Source organism: Puntigrus tetrazona, chromosome 13 (genome assembly GCF_018831695.1).
Source record: "Puntigrus tetrazona isolate hp1 chromosome 13, ASM1883169v1, whole genome shotgun sequence".
In the NCBI taxonomy this organism is placed as follows: domain Eukaryota; kingdom Metazoa; phylum Chordata; class Actinopteri; order Cypriniformes; family Cyprinidae; genus Puntigrus; species Puntigrus tetrazona.
In genome coordinates, this window is record NC_056711.1 from 9,725,243 (window position 1) to 9,743,710 (window position 18,468).

Consider the following 18,468-nt stretch of genomic DNA (forward strand, 5'->3'; position numbering starts at 1 on the left):
ATTTTTTTAATGAGATGATGAATCTCTTTAAAATATAACTCTTGTCAAAATGCATTTGAATAAGATGCTGTAAATCCTTAATGAAATACATACTGTATTAGTGTGCGTCTCAGAGGAATTTAACATGGTGCTAAATCACTCTATAAATAGATCACAAACCAATTAAGCCTGTGATGGCTAATCCATGATGGGCCTGTATATGCTTTTTTTCAGTCCTCTGTAGTCTAAGAAAACCAGAGTGATGGCTTCCTCATAGCTCGCCTGTCCACATCCATTTCATACACCAGAGAGAGCACATCTGCGTTTCCCATCCTCCCTTGTTTTAAAGTCCCTCTTGGTGCATTTAAATTAAAGCGGTTCAGGTTTATAAAATGTTAGATTCACCGATAATCTGAGGTCTGACGTGACCCCAAACCAAGTCAGTTTAGAGGAGCTTGCTAGTGACATTATTGAGATACCATGTGTTCTAGCCCCTGATTGGAATGGCTGGAGAAAGAAATATGCATGCCTCCCTTGAATCATTAACACTTACATAACTAGGCTATTGTAACTGTGGTGGAGAGGGGTGTGTGTGTGTGTGTGTGTGTGTGTGTGTGTGTCTTTGCGCTCCAGAGAGACTGAAGCGTTAGCTGCAAATCCTGCCTGCCGTCAGGGTTTTATCCTTGGCCTAAGAGCTGCCTGATCAATGGCCCTGCTCTTTTGAACAGCAAAACCCCACTGAACTTTGAAAGCTTCTCACTCATCACACCGTCACCTCGAGCCAAAATGCAGGGAAACAGTATGAGATCGGGAGAATACAAAACACGAGAACCTTCGCGTTTTTTACATAAAAGAATTTGACAAACTGACGAAACTCTTTGGAGAGAATTCATCATTTCTTTAAAACGTGAAAATGACATGAGAATTATGTGGGGAGCCAGCCAGGCTTGGGATTTATAAAACTCTCAACAAATACCCCTTTGACTGAATGTAAAAGTACTCCGTTCAATTATGCTGGCAAGGTGCAGAATTTAACCCCTTGAGAATCTCCTGGAATCTGGAAACATCACTAATGTTGCTTGCACGTTGCCAAAACCCATCGCTGCTAACACAAACACCCCCTGCCAAATGTCTGGATCTCCTTTAAGTTGTTACTTATTTCTGTAGACAGATGTGATCGTTCTCGAGCACCGATATATTTTGTCGTTGATGTGCCCTACATGCTAACCCTCATTATATATCATAAAACAGCTGAAAACTCATATGTGCATTGATTTTTGCCTGAGGCCTCTGTGTGTGTGCTCAAAGCAATGCTCTCAAAGAGCATCAGAGAGCATGACACAAACAAGACTATTTGGCGTTATAAGTTATAACCTTTGATATTTGACATGCAACCAAACCTACTGGAAGCTACTGGTTGCATTCAAGCCGCTCAAACGTTAGAGCAAGAGGCTAGCATCCAAAGTCATGGGTTTCCAGGCAATGCATGAACTGATTAAATATATACGTGTAGCGACTAAATAAAACTGTCTGCCAAATGCATACATATATTGTAAACAAAATGAAATAATAAAACGGATGAACAAGAAAGAAAGAAACACCAGCTCATGCTAACAATGGGTCTTTTTTACATTTACAACAATTCTCTAATTGCTACAAATAAATCAGCTCATTATGTAAACCCAACACTGTCATTTAAAACAAAATGTCAGAGGTTTTGTCTTATTTTAGTGTCAAAAACTGTAATTAGGAATTTCTGCATTGAATAAATCACCACAACGGTGGAATATCAAAGTAGCAGGCAAAAAAATCAACTACGTTTTGCCTAAACACTAGGAACTTTTGCTAAATAAATTTAAAGTCATTAAAATGCACTCTGACCGTATGTGGGCTGAGTAAGCATAAGTGTGTCAGATTATACTGTGCATGTAAATACGTGTGCATTTAATCATTACTACAATTAGAAAAGTGCCTAGAGAATAGTTTTTGTATAATTGCAATTTTACATTAAATATAATGTTACAGTGATTAGTATTAGTATTAGATTTTTTTTTATAAAAAAAAATTGATATCAGGTTCTTTTATCAAAAATGAAATTGTATAAAATAGGGATTTAACAAAATGAAAATTCTGGATGTAATTGGCCGAAAACGGAAATCCAAAATGCTTTGTAATGATTATTGCAAATTTTTTTAATCAACTGTTGTGTTTGTTAGCAGTTAATGAAATTGGACAGATCAGACAGATTTATAAATACTGTAATAAATGTATTGTTCAAATTTTTTTTCCAATTTCAGTGCATACCTAGTATAAAAGTTAAACTGTATCAACTAAATATAATTCCCTGGTCATTATGATATCAACCTGAGGTTGTAAGCCTCGATTCAATATATCATTACTGTCGAAAGCATTTAGAATCCTGCCGAGTCCATTTTAAAGAGTGGAAAGACCTTTGTTTTGTGGTCAGGTTTAAGTTTCCCATTGCTGCACTTTTCACTGCAGGTTTGACCTCTTTAGCTGTTCCACATTTATACCCTTTTACAGACGCACAACAAAAAGGAGAGCCAGAACAAAGGCCGACAATTACAGTCAGAAAGAACTCATCGCTGTGGGGCAAGGTGGACAGCACAGAGCCACGCTCATCTTACACGGCTCTCACACAGACACACAGGCTGGCAAAAGGCATCCAGCCCATCAGGAGCCTCTGAGAGGAAACAGGATGGGGAATTCCAAACAAAGAGACAGGCAAGTTGATTCTTGCAGAAACACAAGCATTTTCTTCAAAAATTGTGGTCACTGCTTTGGCACACAGCCTGATGTTGCTCAAAAGCATTCAGAAGTACGAGCCAAGGGCCCAGTGAACCACTAAGACTGCCTTCGCCTGTTTTAAAGGGGCGATGGTGTGAAAATAAGGATAAGGTCTGACTAATTTTCATTACCTTATCTGAGCGTTTACTACAGAGTACATTATGAATTTATCAGCAGGTAGATGGGCACTGTACACACAGGGAGAAGCCAAAGTCGTCTCTCAGTGACTCTGTAGCTCTCCATGGTGTCACACTCCACAATAACACTGTAATGTCATTCTGAAATAAAGAAGTTTTGCACATGAGTGGCTCTGCTTTTGTCCTCAGGGTTACTTTATGAAATTAAAATAGAGTGAATGAGACTCCCTTTGAAGGCCAGACAGATAGAGCGAGGGAATGAGAGAAGGAGAGAGAGAGAGAGAGAGAGAAGAGAGAGAGAGAGTGGGAGAAAGAAGGGGGCTGGGGGCAAGCAATAGGAGCGCAATTAAAATTGCACACACTGGCGAAATCTTTTTCTTTTAAAGCACAAGTCCTAGCCCTCTTTAGGGAGCTCATCAACCCCTTCTCCTTTTGAAGATTTCACAGTGTTTTTTTCTCTCTGGTTTTAGGCAGACAACGAGGTGCTGGCCGCTCCATTATGGCCTTGTTTGCTCCTTGTATGCAGGATCATCCATACAATAAAAGCGAAATTAAAAGTTCTCAGATGTGCGGCACTGTTGGCACATGCTGCTAGCGTACGCATATTCTCTCCGCCCCCGGATGGATTGAAGATACCGCGTACACTTGGGAGTGAAGGCCAGAGAAGAGAAAACGTGAGGGGATGCCTTCTGCCTATCGGTGAGGTGCAGTTGCTTTCAGTAGTATTAGCTGCTGTTGTACTGTGTATTTTAATTGCTTAAGCTGCTATATACGTGTCACAAAATTGAGTAAACACTTGAATATCATTTACAAAAACATTTATTCGTCTTTATGTTGTTCCAAACCCATATGCCGTTCTTTCTTCAGTGAAACGCACACAAAAAGAAAGTTGAAATATAATATACTGGAAACTCTTTTCCATGCAAATGCTTTTAAGCTTCAAAAGTATGTAAATGCATAATAACGAATGATGTGTTATGTTTCATGCTCTAGATTAAAAGTCATCTGAAGCCATACACTAACTTTGTGTGAGGAACAGAATAAAACATAAATCATTATTATTTACTTACAATCTTAATATTTAAGAGTGATGAAGAGAATACCCAGCAAACTAAGCTAGCAGAGAAGCTATGTTAGTGCTATGTTAACTATTTAGACTAAGTAAATTAACTAAGAAAGACAATTATAATGGACACTGAGGGAGGTAAAAAAAAACTTTGATTTGACCATCTACATGTACAGTTAGCCTTAAAGTTATTAAGTAACATTAAGTTATTAAGACACTAATATCTCATATTACTGAAGTTTTATTGATGCCACTATTAAAAGCAACAAGAGAGCAACAATATGAAAGAAGCCTTGCAGGTCAACACTATTTAAGTAAAGAAACAGCATAAACAACAACATACATGCATTATTACAGCCAATACTGAACTTTCACTATCAAAGAACACAGCTGCAAACTTGTTTCACATAACTTTACAGTAATTTGACTCAAACCAGCAGTCCAACGGCAACACTACAACTCTACAATATTTTAATTCATACATTATACAATTATAATTTTGGTTAGATTTTCTATCATTTATTCATTTATTTATTTTTTAAATAAGCCATTAGTTCTTTCAAGCAAAGATATTGCTTTCAAATCTATGAGTTAGTAGTCCTATGGTGAGTCTTATGCTGCCTTCAACATTCATAAGATCTCTGACCGTTGCTGTTGTTTTAAATAATCTTAGGATTTCACGTTTGCTATGACTCAGTCACTCGAATTTGTTTTAGATATCATGGTCCCTTAAAAGCTATTTTTCTTAGTACAAAAAAGCTTTTTTTTTTTTTTTTTTTGGGTGAACAATTTTTTACTGTGTTGCGGGCGTCAGGTGTGTTTCAGTGTAGTGGGTCGAGCATGCAGATGGGGTGGGCAGCATGTAGCCGTGTCTCCGTGCGCTGAGGAACACGGTAATGGACGGGGATGAATCATCGATCTGACACTTCTAACTGCATTCCTGTTTTTACATTTCTCTAATGACAGCTGCTCCAAAGACAATCTGGAATGTTTCCAGTGTCAAATCAGCCATATCCAGAGCATGTTTCACCTCTTGACGCGTGCATACTCTGTGTTCTTTCTTTCTGTGTGCGTGTGTTTGCTGTGAGGTCATGTGTAAGAATGTCTCTGGTGATGCATCAAGATTAACCTGTTTCATGAAAAGAAAAGTATGCATGCAGGACGCTGCCTGCTTAATCTACAGATGTGCAGCAACACTGCACACACCCCATCCATTATACGGCTGTGTCTTCTGATGGGTTCAGGACACTGCAACAGGGCATTATGGTTTCATAAATGATAATTTATGCAGCCATGTTAAAATCTGGCCACAAAGCTTCATCACTGAGCTCTTCCTTGCGTCTTCCCAAGTTAATTACTAGGTCAAAAAAGCAATTTGTACCATCCAAGAACAGACCCCTTTCCAAACACCTTGCGCATTATGCAAAAATGGCAGATGCTGGCAACACCTCCTGAACAAGCTGGTGCAAGGGTGAGAAAGACGGATGAATGCGGAGAGGCGTTTAACGCATTCATTTAGTTTATTTGTTTATTTATGAAACACCCAGCGAAGACAAACTTGTAGATCTAACCAACAAAATCTCTTAAATAATAACGCCCATTAACATAGTTTTCAAATTGAAAAAGGGCCATTTGTAGAAGTTGAAAACATGAAGGCAACAGTTTGATTTTTTTTAAGCAACTTAAAATGGCAAGCTGCCACGACTTAAAATCTGTGATTTTAATATGACGATTACTAACTTTAATAAAATGTTTTTTCTTTAAATGAGCTTATAAAGTTTAATGTAATAATAATAAAAATAATAATGTAAAAACATCATATGCAATTATACACAGGCTCCATCAGTTGGTACACAAAACATGTCAAGGGTAACAAAAAAAGCCCAAAACAAACAAACAACCAACACAACCCCTAATTAATCATTAAGAGGAACAAACTCATCCTGACATCACATGACAACAAGTTACTGAGTATGACAATCAAATCAGCAACAACAGTGTAAATAAAGCAGGCAAAAGGTCAAACAATGCGACCATATTAATTATTCATGCCCCAGTGCATGCAGGGTAAAGGGTGAATAGGACTGAACAACAAAAAAAAATTATCCAGTGTAGATCTCACCTGATATGATAAATTTGAACCCAACAGAACATTACATTAAAATTAAGATTATTAGTGAGTAATGAAAAACTGTGATGATATTAATTAGTTATAGTTTTTTTAAGCAAAATTCAAACCTCACTACCATAATACTGAGAAAGGGAGTATGTGTGTGTGAGAGAGAGTGAGTGAGTGAGTGAGTGAGTGATAAAACGGGTATGAGAAAAATGGTGAAACAACAGCTAGCGGCATCAGACCCAAACACAGTCAAAGGAGAAGAGAACAAGAGAAAAGAGAAACACTTTAATGCTGCAAAAGCTGAGTGAGTTATTCTCTTTCAGTTAAAACAAGGGCGTTGACATAACAAACAACGGATTTGATCCACTGGATGTATGATACACATAGAGGGTACCTGCTTTTAGCTGCGTTGCATGTGATGCTTTTCACAGACATACTCCAGCTTTAAGGCAAAAGAAAATCTCAAGTCTGTATATGTGTGTGTTGTGTGTGTGTTTATTTGTATGTACGATATGCCGCCCAGGGCGCAAGAGTGTTTGCATGTTGACTTCAGAGCCAAATCAGGAGGCAACGAAGGGGACAGGCCACAGCTTTCAGCAACATGTCAACTGGACACATTAACTCATAAAATATCCTCTGTGCGCATGAAAAATGCAGGCTGACTCCAGGAGAAGGGTATGTATAATTGATTCAAATGAGGAGCTCTTCCCTGCCAGGGACCGTGCACTCGGTTTGCCAGCTGCTGTGCTGGGAGAACAGAATGTAGGCCAGAGGAAGAAGAAAGGTGCACCGGACACAGCCTGACCCGGTGGGAGAGAAGAAAAGACAGAGGACGTACCACATCAAGCCCCAGGCCATGCCGTCTATGACGTTAAGAGTTCATCCAAATGCGGTGCATTACTATAGCACCGTTTGTAAATGGTAAAGCGTGTGCTTTTAGAAGCGATTGGCTTTAAAGTTTTTTAGAGTGGAATTAGAGTTTTGGAAAAGCATTTCTTTTCGGCAAAAAAAGAAAGAAATCATCCAAAAATTGAAAATAAAGTATCAGACAGGTGCAAGAAGGGCTTGATATCGTATGAATTGAATCTTTTCAATTAAAATTTGGAATTTACAGAACGTTATTATTGCATGCATACTGGTTTACAATGTACCACAAACTGGTGCAACTAATTGCCACTGTTTGCAATTAAAAGCATAAATAGCAGAAAACTGTGCTAATTTAATATAGTGTAAATACAACCTATAGCTATTTGCACTTAGTGTAAATAGCATACTGTTAAAAAAAATTATTTAGTGTAAAGAGCATCTATTGCTAATAAAATATGCTGATGTGCAAAAAGCTGCTGCCATATACAGTATGTATATATATGTACACACACACACAGTATATACATGCATGTATGTGTATATCTATGTTTGAAATAAGAAAAACAAGGAAGGAAAGTCATACGGGTTTACAATGAAATGAGGTTTAGTAAATGATGACAGAACTATTTCTTTAATTTTTGTATTTTAATTCTGTAAAGAACAGAAGGAAAATTAAAGAAAGTCTGTTTATTGAAAACGGCTTTGATACATCTACCCCCCTAAATATTTGGTCTTCGACCCTGAAAATTCATACTCTTGTCCAGTGGAAAAATCTTTTGCCAGTTAGTTTCAGTCATCTTTGGCTCTGCCAAACTAAGTACACAATATTCCTTATTGACCTGTTTAAATTCCTAAGGTGCTCAGGATTAAAATTGTAAGAAATCCCTTCTTTTTAAATATCTGTCATGTTAGTGTTTAAGTTGGAGCTGAATGAATATCACAGCATAACTAGAGCTTTCCTCGAGCACCATCATCTCAACATGCAAATGAGGCCAGACGACAAGCCTGTACCTGAAGTAAAGGAAGGCACTGTTTGCCCAATAAATCTTCTCATTCCTCTTGAGCCATATGGCTTTTATTACCTAACCAAAGTGTGTTTAAATCTGTTTTAAAAGTTACATTTCTTTCAGACTAAAGCAATGATTTTTCATATAAAAAGTGAAATCAGCAACGTCAGACTAACAGACCTGGATATTGCCATTTACTGCGCACTGTGCGGTGCACATAAATATACTCATGGAGTCTTTTCTTCGTAATACCATGAAGAGAAAAATAGGCTTGCATATATTCTTTTTGAAGAGGTGAAAGCTGGTTTATTAAGCCTTTTAGCACTCCCCCCAACAACTGTCTCCACCCACAGGACAAAGGTCCTGCCAGTTGCGTCTACGCACAGCAATTACCCCGGCCAAATCAATGGCCATTGTTTCTGCTGGTAACCTTGCGAATAAATCAGGCTTTAGCTTGAAAGTAGTTAACGCTACCGCTCCTGCCGCCCAGTCTTCAAGGTCATTATCTGATTTAGTCGAAGAAAAACACTGTGCCTTTCCTCCTCTTGTTTTCCTTTTCGTTTCCTTTTTTTTTATTTTTTTCTCTCTTCTTGCAGTTGAATGGCAACCCCTAATCAAGTCTTGACTGAACACCGATTTTAATCACCCGTCACAGAGAACTGCCAAATTCCTACAGGCAAATAGCCATGAAAAATTTACCAGCAATTCCTCACCTTGCACCGTGCAGCTATTTGTTGTTCTGCTTAAATGTATAAAATAATATATTATTGAGTGGCCAGTCTGCAGAAAGGAATAGAGGAAGAAGGCATGGAGTGATTCCAAGGTCAGCACTCTATGCCCGGGGACTAGACAATCGATATCATTTAGTCAATAACTTCTTTATTACTCCACTATCACTCCCAGCAAAATGATTTCGGAGTTAAAACACATTTTTGTATAAGCAGTTCATAGAATATTGAGCAAGCGTATTAAAGAATAAAAGCACTACTCAGATTTTTTGGTTGGCCCATTCTAGTGAGGTCAGCACCAGTGCCCATCAGTGCTACTGTAACCTTCTTTCCTCTCTTATTAAAGCGGGGTCTCTCACAGGGGGCCAATTATATGATGCGGTAAGCACACAAACCTATGTGGCAGCGTGTGCGGTGACAGTCGACGTCCCCCCCTCGTCCCAACGGTGTGCCTGCGTTAGGTTTTTACAATGCAATCCCTGCACGCAATAACTGCAGCGCCTTGGGTGAAGGACACTGAGACGCAATAAATATGGATGCAAAACCAAAAATAATATTATAATAGTACATAAAAGACGCCACCATCTTCCCCTATCCGGTAGCATACAAGTGCCGCTTTACTGCGGCTTGTAAAAGTGCTTTATCACCTGCCACTGCATTGCACAGAGGAGAGACGAATGACACATTGCCGCACCAGGTTGCATTAGGGGCACTTTGCATCTTTCTTTTTGAAGACTGCACAACTTTCTTGTCCTATTTCACTTGTTTTGTAACACGTTTAGAAAAAAAGATGTATCGCTGTGCTTTTCTTGACCTTTCGTTTATATATATGTTGTTTGCTTGAGCGCACTTAAAACGCTGTCATTTCTGAAATGAAATTCTTTCTTACTGCTAAACCTGTGACTGAAGAGAACAAAAACAGAGCGTAAGCACTGTTCTCGAAATAAATCTGCAAATGCTACAGAAGTCAGGCGTGTGCTATGACAGACAGCCCCTCAGCGGAAGCTTCAGGTGATCTCCCTGCCCATTAAAGCAGGCCCAGGTGAGGACTTTACTCAATGGAGTAACCCTTGAGGGAGGTGAACAAACAAAGCCTCTCATTGACGAATGGCTCTGCGGTCAGTAACACTTTGGACTCGACCCAAATAAAGAGAGAGAAAACCAACCGCAATATCAATGATGCTTGCCATGGAAAATTCTTCTCTCAAAGAATGACTTAGGAAAATAACTATATATTTTATTGTTCTTTGCGGAGGAATGCTTTTCTTTGGAAGCGTTTCTTCTTAAATCGTATTTGGTCAGTTTGGTAATTTTTCCTTTTCTCTTAAATCAGTTGCCATTGCAGAAAACAGCTTATTCATGTCATTTTTTTTCAGTGGAATTTCTATTTAAATTAAAGTGAATTGAAAAGAAACACAAAATTACGAAAATTCATTGTTTTGTTATTGTTTTAAATTACCAGTTTTGTTCAATTTAATAGTTTAGCACTATTTGCTGTGGCTTTATTGCGGTCAAGCTTCAAAGTCATGGTGGAAAATGTAGACAGTATCAAACAGCTTAATACAACCACATGCAATATTTCAGCAGAATCTGCAACTACAATCAACTATAAATACCCCAAACCTATTTCACACACTTTAATTGTACAACCAAGTAATCAGATGAAATTTGTTCTTATTTGACCTAGTATGCTAGGCAAACTGTACATAATACAGTAACCGGTTGAACTTTGACACAAAGAAGTGACTAACTAAAACTAACAAAAAATAAAAGTACAAGAATTTAAAATGTAGATTATACAGTTATTTTCCTGCTTCCTTTTTCTTTTTCTTTGCTGGCTTCAGACTGAATGGAGCGCTTTGCTGTGCTGGCAGGTTATGTGGGTAGTCTGTGTGCAAAAAAAAAAAAAAAAAAAAAACTACGGTAAGGTCTGCAAGATCACAGAGAGGGTCAGACAATGTAAGTGTTGTTTTACTGAGAGCAGACCCTTGCAGACTCTTTAATAGCAGCCATTTCCTCCCTGTCTCTCTCACCAGACGGAGAGCTTTAAGGGCTCGGTGGCTCTGATCCTTCGGCCCTGCAACCCAACACACTCAACACAAACATACAGCACTCATTTTTATCTGAGATGTGTGTGTGTGTGTGTGTGTGTGTCAAAATTTGGAACAATTGTTGAGCAATTCACAATTATGCTAATTCATGCCTAAGCCTCTTTGATTAAGTTAAGAAATAAGGAGGATTTTTCTTAACTGATGACATATTTCATGTACTCCTAAAATATCTGACTTTATGCAAGTCACTTTAGCAACAAGCCATTCTTAGAAATGGCAGTACTTAAAAACATACAGTATTCAGTATTTTAAATGATTGTTTTTATATAATGTGTTTATTACAAGCGTCACAATTATATTATGTAACAGAAAATGACACAGACACTGCTACTGAGAAGTATTGTGTGAGGCCACTCCACGCACACGTTTTAATAGAAATCTTAATAGCATACCAAGCATTTCATATTTTAAAAGCCTGCAGTCAGCATGACTCGCTGAATTAACATATAGCGTTGCACACCGAGCGATTATATGGCATCGATTTACAAGCCCCCCGCACGGAGGAGACACATTTTCTACAGCACGTGTTGGTCGCGGCTCATCCGGTCTTAGCGCCACGGCTACAGCAATACACGACAGAGACCTTTAATGAACGATGGCATTCCAAATGTATAAAAAAAGGAAAAAATAACTTTTTTTCAGGCATATGAGAGATTAGCCTTTAAAAATGAGACACGTTGATGACACGTACAAGCATGGTGCACGCGGAAATATTTCCCTCGCTCTCTCTACACTTTATACTTCTTTCTCATTCCCCCCAACCCCGTAAAGAACGGTGGACAACATCAGCACATCAACACATCTCTCCTCCAGCTTAACATTTCTGAGCGGCGATGAATCATTCAAGGCTTAATGTATTCAGGACAGGCCAGGACCAACTGCTGCTATCAAAGGACTTGGTTGAATAACTGTAATAACTGGAAAATTATTTTGATAGCCTGAAACAATCTTATATATCACAGAACTTTATTAAAATAATATCAAATCAAATTAGCCTGTATCCCCATAATGAATTAAGTAACAGGTTACGCTGATATTAATCTCAGCTAGCTCGCAGGCATTGCGGCAGGAGCATTTAATAAGCCGGTCCCTGTTGCTCTGAAGGGCTAGAAATCCTCGAGTACCCATGCTTATTCAGGGAAAAATACATCAAAAGACTCTCTCCCTCTCTAAATAATGTGCCCGTTTTCTCTGCCTTTGGTGAAATTATTCATAAGGAGAAAATCTTGGTGAAATCTCGTGAGGGTTCTGATTAGCAGCTGACCCGTGGGGATGGTGCGTATCCTAATCCCCTAAATGCCTCGCCGTTCAACCCCCTCCCCTTCCCCTCCGTCCGTGCGCCGAGGAGCAGGCCCTGAAATAATAATATAATCATGTTTTCTTATGGCGGTGCGGAGCAGACGGGCCGAGCGAGAGCCGCGTTGGGCCTTCCCCCGGTCTGGGGTGCAGCTGTCTGGGCTCACGCTCGCTCAGGCCCCAGCCTGACTCTCGAGCCCCCCGGCTCAGCTCCCTCTCGCGCTCTTCCTTGGATACTGTCCATTTTCAGGGCTAAGAACCTGCTGGAGGCTCTTTAAATTTTTTAATAGAGCCCAGATGAAGCAGTGCTGGGGAGAGGAGAAGACAGCTCGTGTCAGTTTTTTCCCCGAGCTCCCAGAGGCCTAGTAGCCCTGTAATGATCTGGTAAGGCTACAGATTAAAGTCGAGCTAGAGTCCAAGAAAAGGGGGGAAAGAGAGCTGCCATCTCACACACGCTCACACACATACACACACACTATCGCCCGCTCTATCTGGCACTTACAGACTCACACAGAGGCAAACTCTGTTATCTCTCTGTCTCTATTCCTCCCTTTTTCTTCTCCTTATCTCTCTCTTCCACTCTCGCACTACCTCTATTCTGCTGTTTTATGTCTCTCGCTGGTCTAGTGGACCCGGCTTCTCTCTCTCCTGGAGGAAAGGAGGCAGTTGGACAGATGAGGGCGAAGGGGGGAGTACGTACTGTATGCCGCCACCGTTTTTCCTCTTATCCTGCCTCCCTGTTTCCTCCAGCAGCCCTTTTTGTGCGCTATCTCTAGGTTATCTTTCCTCTTCAACCCACCCTCTTTTTCTACTCCTCCTTTGCCGCTCTCCCCCAGGTCTGGCCGACTTGTTGTGTTGCCCTGCAAACTGTGCTACATAACCATCCTCCAGGGTGGACACTAAATCTTTTGATGCAGGCGTAGTGGCGATAACATCTGAACTGGGGGAGGCTTCTCAGGGCGTGCTTGACAGATGTAGCGGGGCCTTTTAGGATTTAGAGCCGAAGCGTATCTATTACGGGGCGCTTGGCAGGCCCGTCTGGTAATCTCCCATGAATTTCTGTCCAACTTATCACAGGCCCAGGACAGGTTTCTGCAGGAAAGAGGAAATCATCGAATCTGCACCCTTGAAGATGCAGGGTCGTTGAACCAGGGGCCGCCTGTGCTGATGAGACACAAACAAAATCGACCCGATTCATATTCATAGATGTTATTCTTATGCGCAGCCAAGTTTAGGGGCAGGAGCATCAGTCAGACCAGGTCTCTGTGGGAATGACCAATCCCGCCAGCTGAACTTTGAATATGCAAATGAGCGAAACAGAGTAATACTTTCGACTGCCAAAGTGACTCATACGGCCTTGAGAGGTGAACTGTATAGGAAATAGGGTAACCGTAACTCGTTTTATATGTTCGAGACTTATTTTTACACACAATTTGAATACGTAAGGGAATTAAGGTTAGGTGGGGGTCATGCTAAACATCGTAAAGAAGTGATATACAGATGGAGAGGAAAATGTGACTATAAGATTGATAAACAAAACCGGGCTGTGGGCTACAACAGAGGTCTGAAGATACTGTGGTAGATAGATAGACGGCTTTGTTGCGAGACGCAAGGGAAATGTGGCTTTTGTCTCTGCCTGCGCACGTGTGTGTTTTTTTGTATGCTCGTCTGCATGCGTGTGTGTTTCAGAACAGCCTGCAAACAAATATTTGTGTTTGTTACTCCCCTCTGGAGGTTTTGATCCTGTGCCATCTGGCAGCTCGTGGGGATGTGGCCCGTCATCTTCCTCATCTGATGACTGCTCTGCCCCCGTGCCCTCCCCTCTACACCCCTCCACACCTCCACTCACCCCGTTTGCTCCTTGTTTCTTTTCTCCAACTCTTTTGATCTCCATCTTAGAGTTTTCAGTCTACGCTCACAATATACACAGTTTTGGCCACACCTGCAAATGAAAATGGATTGAATTTTCCATTTTTTGTTATTCACATATAAGTATAAAATAAGATATTTTGCATGAAATGTTTATTTTTAAAGCAAAATCTTATGGTAATTTGTCTTCTAAAATGGTTAGAAAATGCAAAAGATTTGTAACTTGCATAACTTCCATCAACAACATTCAGACTATCATTGTCACAGTTGAGTTTAAACCATGCAATTTTGCAGTTCCTATGTTTATTTGCTCACCCATAGCCAATGTTCTGGCATTTGGAGCTAGTGACAGTTAATTTTGTATCCTGCATACACAGAAATCCAGCATCAAAAAAAAATGACATGGGAAAAATATAAATATACAGTGGCAGCTTTAGAACAGCAGAAAGGTTGGTAGAGGTTAACAGGAGTACGTTTACAATTTTGTCTGTGATACCATCTGTTAATTGTTTGTGTATGTGTGTGTATAAATCTGATTATGAATGAGAGCGAGGGAGATTGAGGGAAGCAGTTCAAAAATTCTGTAATTAAATCATTTTCCTGTCAAACTTCATTATGCAAATTAAGCTTTAAGCTTTTTGTCAGGTACCCGGCTCTTAAAGAGAAAGATCTATATCTACAGGAAGTGACATTGAAATCAAATCACAATTATTTAGTCTAGCCTAGCAATAGGGCTCTCTTGAGATCTCGTATTATTGACGATTACAGAAAATTACACTATGAGAATTCAGGTAATTATTTCTCATTCAGCTTTTTCTCCACGATCAGTCATCTTACGAGGTATAGAAAATAATAATCTGCACACTTCACTTCTGAATGATTGAGATGAAATGCTTTTTTTTTTCAGAGAGAGAAATGTTATGATTGACTGTAGTCCAGGCAAGGTTTGACCTAGGATCATACACAAACCTGTGTACGTGTGTCTGTGCGTATACACTTAATGCAAGGAGCTGTGTGTGTTTTGCTCAGGGGGAGGTAAAGGCTGAGGTGAGTTTAAAGGAGACCTGGGTCCAAAAAAACTATACTCAGGACACACACCTCTGTGATCGAGTGCTTTACTTCCTTTAGCTAAGGCCTTACACACACACGTCAGCAGGATAAAACGCATAAACCGAGTTATTCAAAGCAGACAGATCATATTAAGACAACTTATCTCTATGAGTAATTGCATATGCCTTAGATTAAAAACCTGTAATTCTAGGATATAATTATTTTATAGGACTGTAAGAATGGCAGCTAAGTGAATGAAGGGAGCTGAATGAAGATTTCATCCAGCCAGCTGTAATAAAGGTGCGATTCCACAGAGATATCCACAGTATATCCTGGACATATAAGATATCTTAATTCATTACTCTCTGGGAGATGGCAGGAATTTAATATTAAAAAGGATGAAAATAAACTGTAAGTGTGAGATACTTCTTTGACTGAAAATATGGCTGCTAAATGCTGAGATGATGATTACTACTACTGCTACAACTACTACAACAATTAATATTAAACATAAAATTTTTTTTAACTACTTGCATACAAAATCTTTGTCACACAATTTCAAAAACCTAGCAATCAATCAGCGGAACACAGCAAATCTTCAAAATTCTCAACCTTTCACTTAGTTTTCAATTTAATAAAACACTTTTTGCAAAATGCAGCACACAAATCTCTATGCAACATTCAAAAATCTAACAGGAAGTCTCTAGATATCCTTTTTCAAACACAACCAGACAAAGTGCGACACAAATTCTCCTCACGTGTGCAAAACAATCATTATTATTAATATTATTATTATTGTTTTTTTACTATTATTAGCCATCATCTGTATCTTAAAAGGTGTGTTTTCTAGGTGTGAGAGTGCGAGTTTGACTGCCCTGGGGGCCTGTAGAAACATATGGCCAATCTTCCCCGGTCACCACTGTCACTTTTATCTTCCTCTCCACTGTTTGATGTCAAATTAGTCCAGGAATAACTAATTCTTTATTCTTCTGAATCTGGCACACCGAGGGAACTTTGTTGTAGTCCTGGGAGGCAAACAATGCTTGGAGGAGTTAAACCTAATGAAAGCCTTTGATCCTGCAAGATATTAGAGAGAACGCAAGAGGAGGGAAAACAGTCAAGTTGCTGAAAATCCGGACTTGAAATCGAAATGCAAATGATATTGAAATGTGGGGATTTTGCCTTTCTCTCTTTCTCTCTCTCTCTCTCTCTCTCTCTCACTCATTTTTTATAATTAATAATTCCAGTTTTGTTTGTATTAGTTTTAACCTACTAAAGTATAAAGGCTTTTCTCACAGGAGTGGTACTCCATATTTATACCACTGACAGTGCTATTTTCAAGCTGCACAAATTAAAATGTCATAATGCTAAATTATAAATATGGTAGACCAAGAACCCGGGGAGGGAAAGAAAGGAAGAAAGAAAGAAAATCTGAAAGAGATGAGGGAGGTTTTGTTTTGTGTGTTTGTTTTGTGCGGATGCTAAGTCCTCTCTGCTTCTTATTTTAATATGCTAGTTTTCCCTAAAGCAAAGGGGGTGTGCTAGTCGTGTCTGAGAGGCTGTCTAATGACTGCTTTGTTAGGCTGTCAGAGTTTGTGATGAGAAGAGTAGAGAGGCAGCTGACCCAAGTGTTCAGGATGTGACAGTAAACATATGTCACCAGAAAGTGTTCACAGTGGCGAACACTGAGGATAATGGGACGCTGTGATGCTTGTGCACACAAGTTTTCTGCAGCATCTACCACAGGACATGAACAGCACCATTTATTCTTTGGATTATGGTTGACACTGCTGGGAGATTGTAGACACATAAGAATTAGAACATCACTGAGAGAAATGGCAAAGCATATTAGATAAAGCTACTGTGTTACGGACCAATGCTAACACAAAAGAAATGCAGTACAAAATACCATTCAATCAGATTTGAGCAGGTTTTTAATCCACAAATATAACTCTCTTTAAAATACATATATAATTACTTAAATAATTTATGAGAAAAATAGTGTCTTTTTATTATAGACTGATTTTTATTAAAGACAATTATAGTCATGTTGTTTGCTCAGCTGACTTTTTATTGTGATTATGTCAGTGTCATTTTAGTATCATTGGGGTACTAGTTTTTAATAATATTTTTATTTATATTAAAAAGCTTTTAGCAATTGTGCTGCTTTATTTGTGTATAACTATGTCTGTATATATACAGTATATATGCATATATATGTATAAACTATTCTTACAAAGCTTTGGGTATTTTAGTATACATTTAAATGAAAGTAAAAGTTCAAATAAATTCAAATAAGAAACATTCCTTTGGCATCCAGTTGTAATAAAATAAGTTTATATTTATATTTTAAACTTTATCAGTTAAAGTTTAATTATTTATTAAACACAATTTATAACAATGTTAACAGCATATCCTGCTCTCTCTCTTTCTTTCTTTCTTTCTTTCTTTTCTTATTTCCTACTTTCCGTCTTTCTTTCATTCACAATGAATATCTTACGTCGCCTCTTTGAAATCGCAGGTATTTGGAATAGACATTAATATGCGAGATCAGTATTCCAGTGAAAGTCAGTATTCCATTGAAACACCCTTTATACAGGAGTCAGTCTCACTGATGTTGGTGTTTGTTGAAGTACGTGTTTCCAAGGTGTGATTGGTCAGGCATGGCCCGAGGGCTCGGCGTGCCGGACTGATAAAGTGCAGGCCTGTTGCCCAGAGGTTGTTGAGAATGGGCTCCACCGCCCCCTCCCCATCCACTCTTTTCATTCCTTCCCCTCAGTTTCTCTGCCTCAATCTCAAGCAAAGCAAATAAAGAGATGTTGAGGAGGTGGCAGGGTGGCAGGCCCCCCAAATGTAAAGTGTGCGCAATCACTCAGATACAAGTGGCACCGCTAAAAATTGCCCTCATACATCAGCTTATGGTTTACAGGCGCTGACAGAAAGGACGTTGAAAGGTCAGAAGGAAAAACATATAGATGTGTCAAAGCCTGCGCTCAGGGCAGCAGGACCGCGGGATGATGGGAAGTGAGATGGGCTCTGGAGGGTCTGAAGAAGTGCTTGATGGGGCAGGATTTGTTTCTCTCTCTCTCCCTCTCTTCTGTTTTTCTGTTTCTTCTCTTGTAAAGGGAAGCGGTGTGCAGGCGTCAGCACCGGAGACCAGGTACAGTTGGGCTGTAACCTCTCCCGCCGACCCCTCGTGACAAGACAGATAGCTCCATTCATCTGCAGCTGAGCAGCAGCGCGGCGCTGCATTTTTCACCCCCGGCCCAGGATGGATCTGCTCGCCAGGAGGAATGTCACCAGCCTGAATGCCCTGATCTGTCACAAGTCCACCATCTTCACCCGAATCACAGCACCGCAGACAGTTCGAGAGAGAAACGGAGGAGAGATAGAGACGAGCAGTCAGACGATGACCATTTACCAGAGAACAA

The 18,468-nt window shown here is 39.6% G+C and overlaps 1 long non-coding RNA gene across 9 annotated transcripts in view; it reads right to left on the reverse strand.

Annotated features, from left to right (window-relative positions):
• LOC122356802 overlaps positions 1-18,468 on the reverse strand; it is a 351,371-nt gene that overhangs the window by 26,230 nt on the left and 306,673 nt on the right. For 7 of the 9 annotated variants that reach the window (XR_006252388.1, XR_006252385.1, XR_006252387.1 and 4 more), the window contains one exon: positions 13,910-18,373. The exons of the other annotated variants lie outside the window; for them this stretch is intronic. This is a non-coding gene — a long non-coding RNA (uncharacterized LOC122356802). Of the gene's footprint in view, positions 1-13,909; positions 18,374-18,468 lie in introns of those variants that run through there. 9 annotated transcript variants of the gene reach the window in all.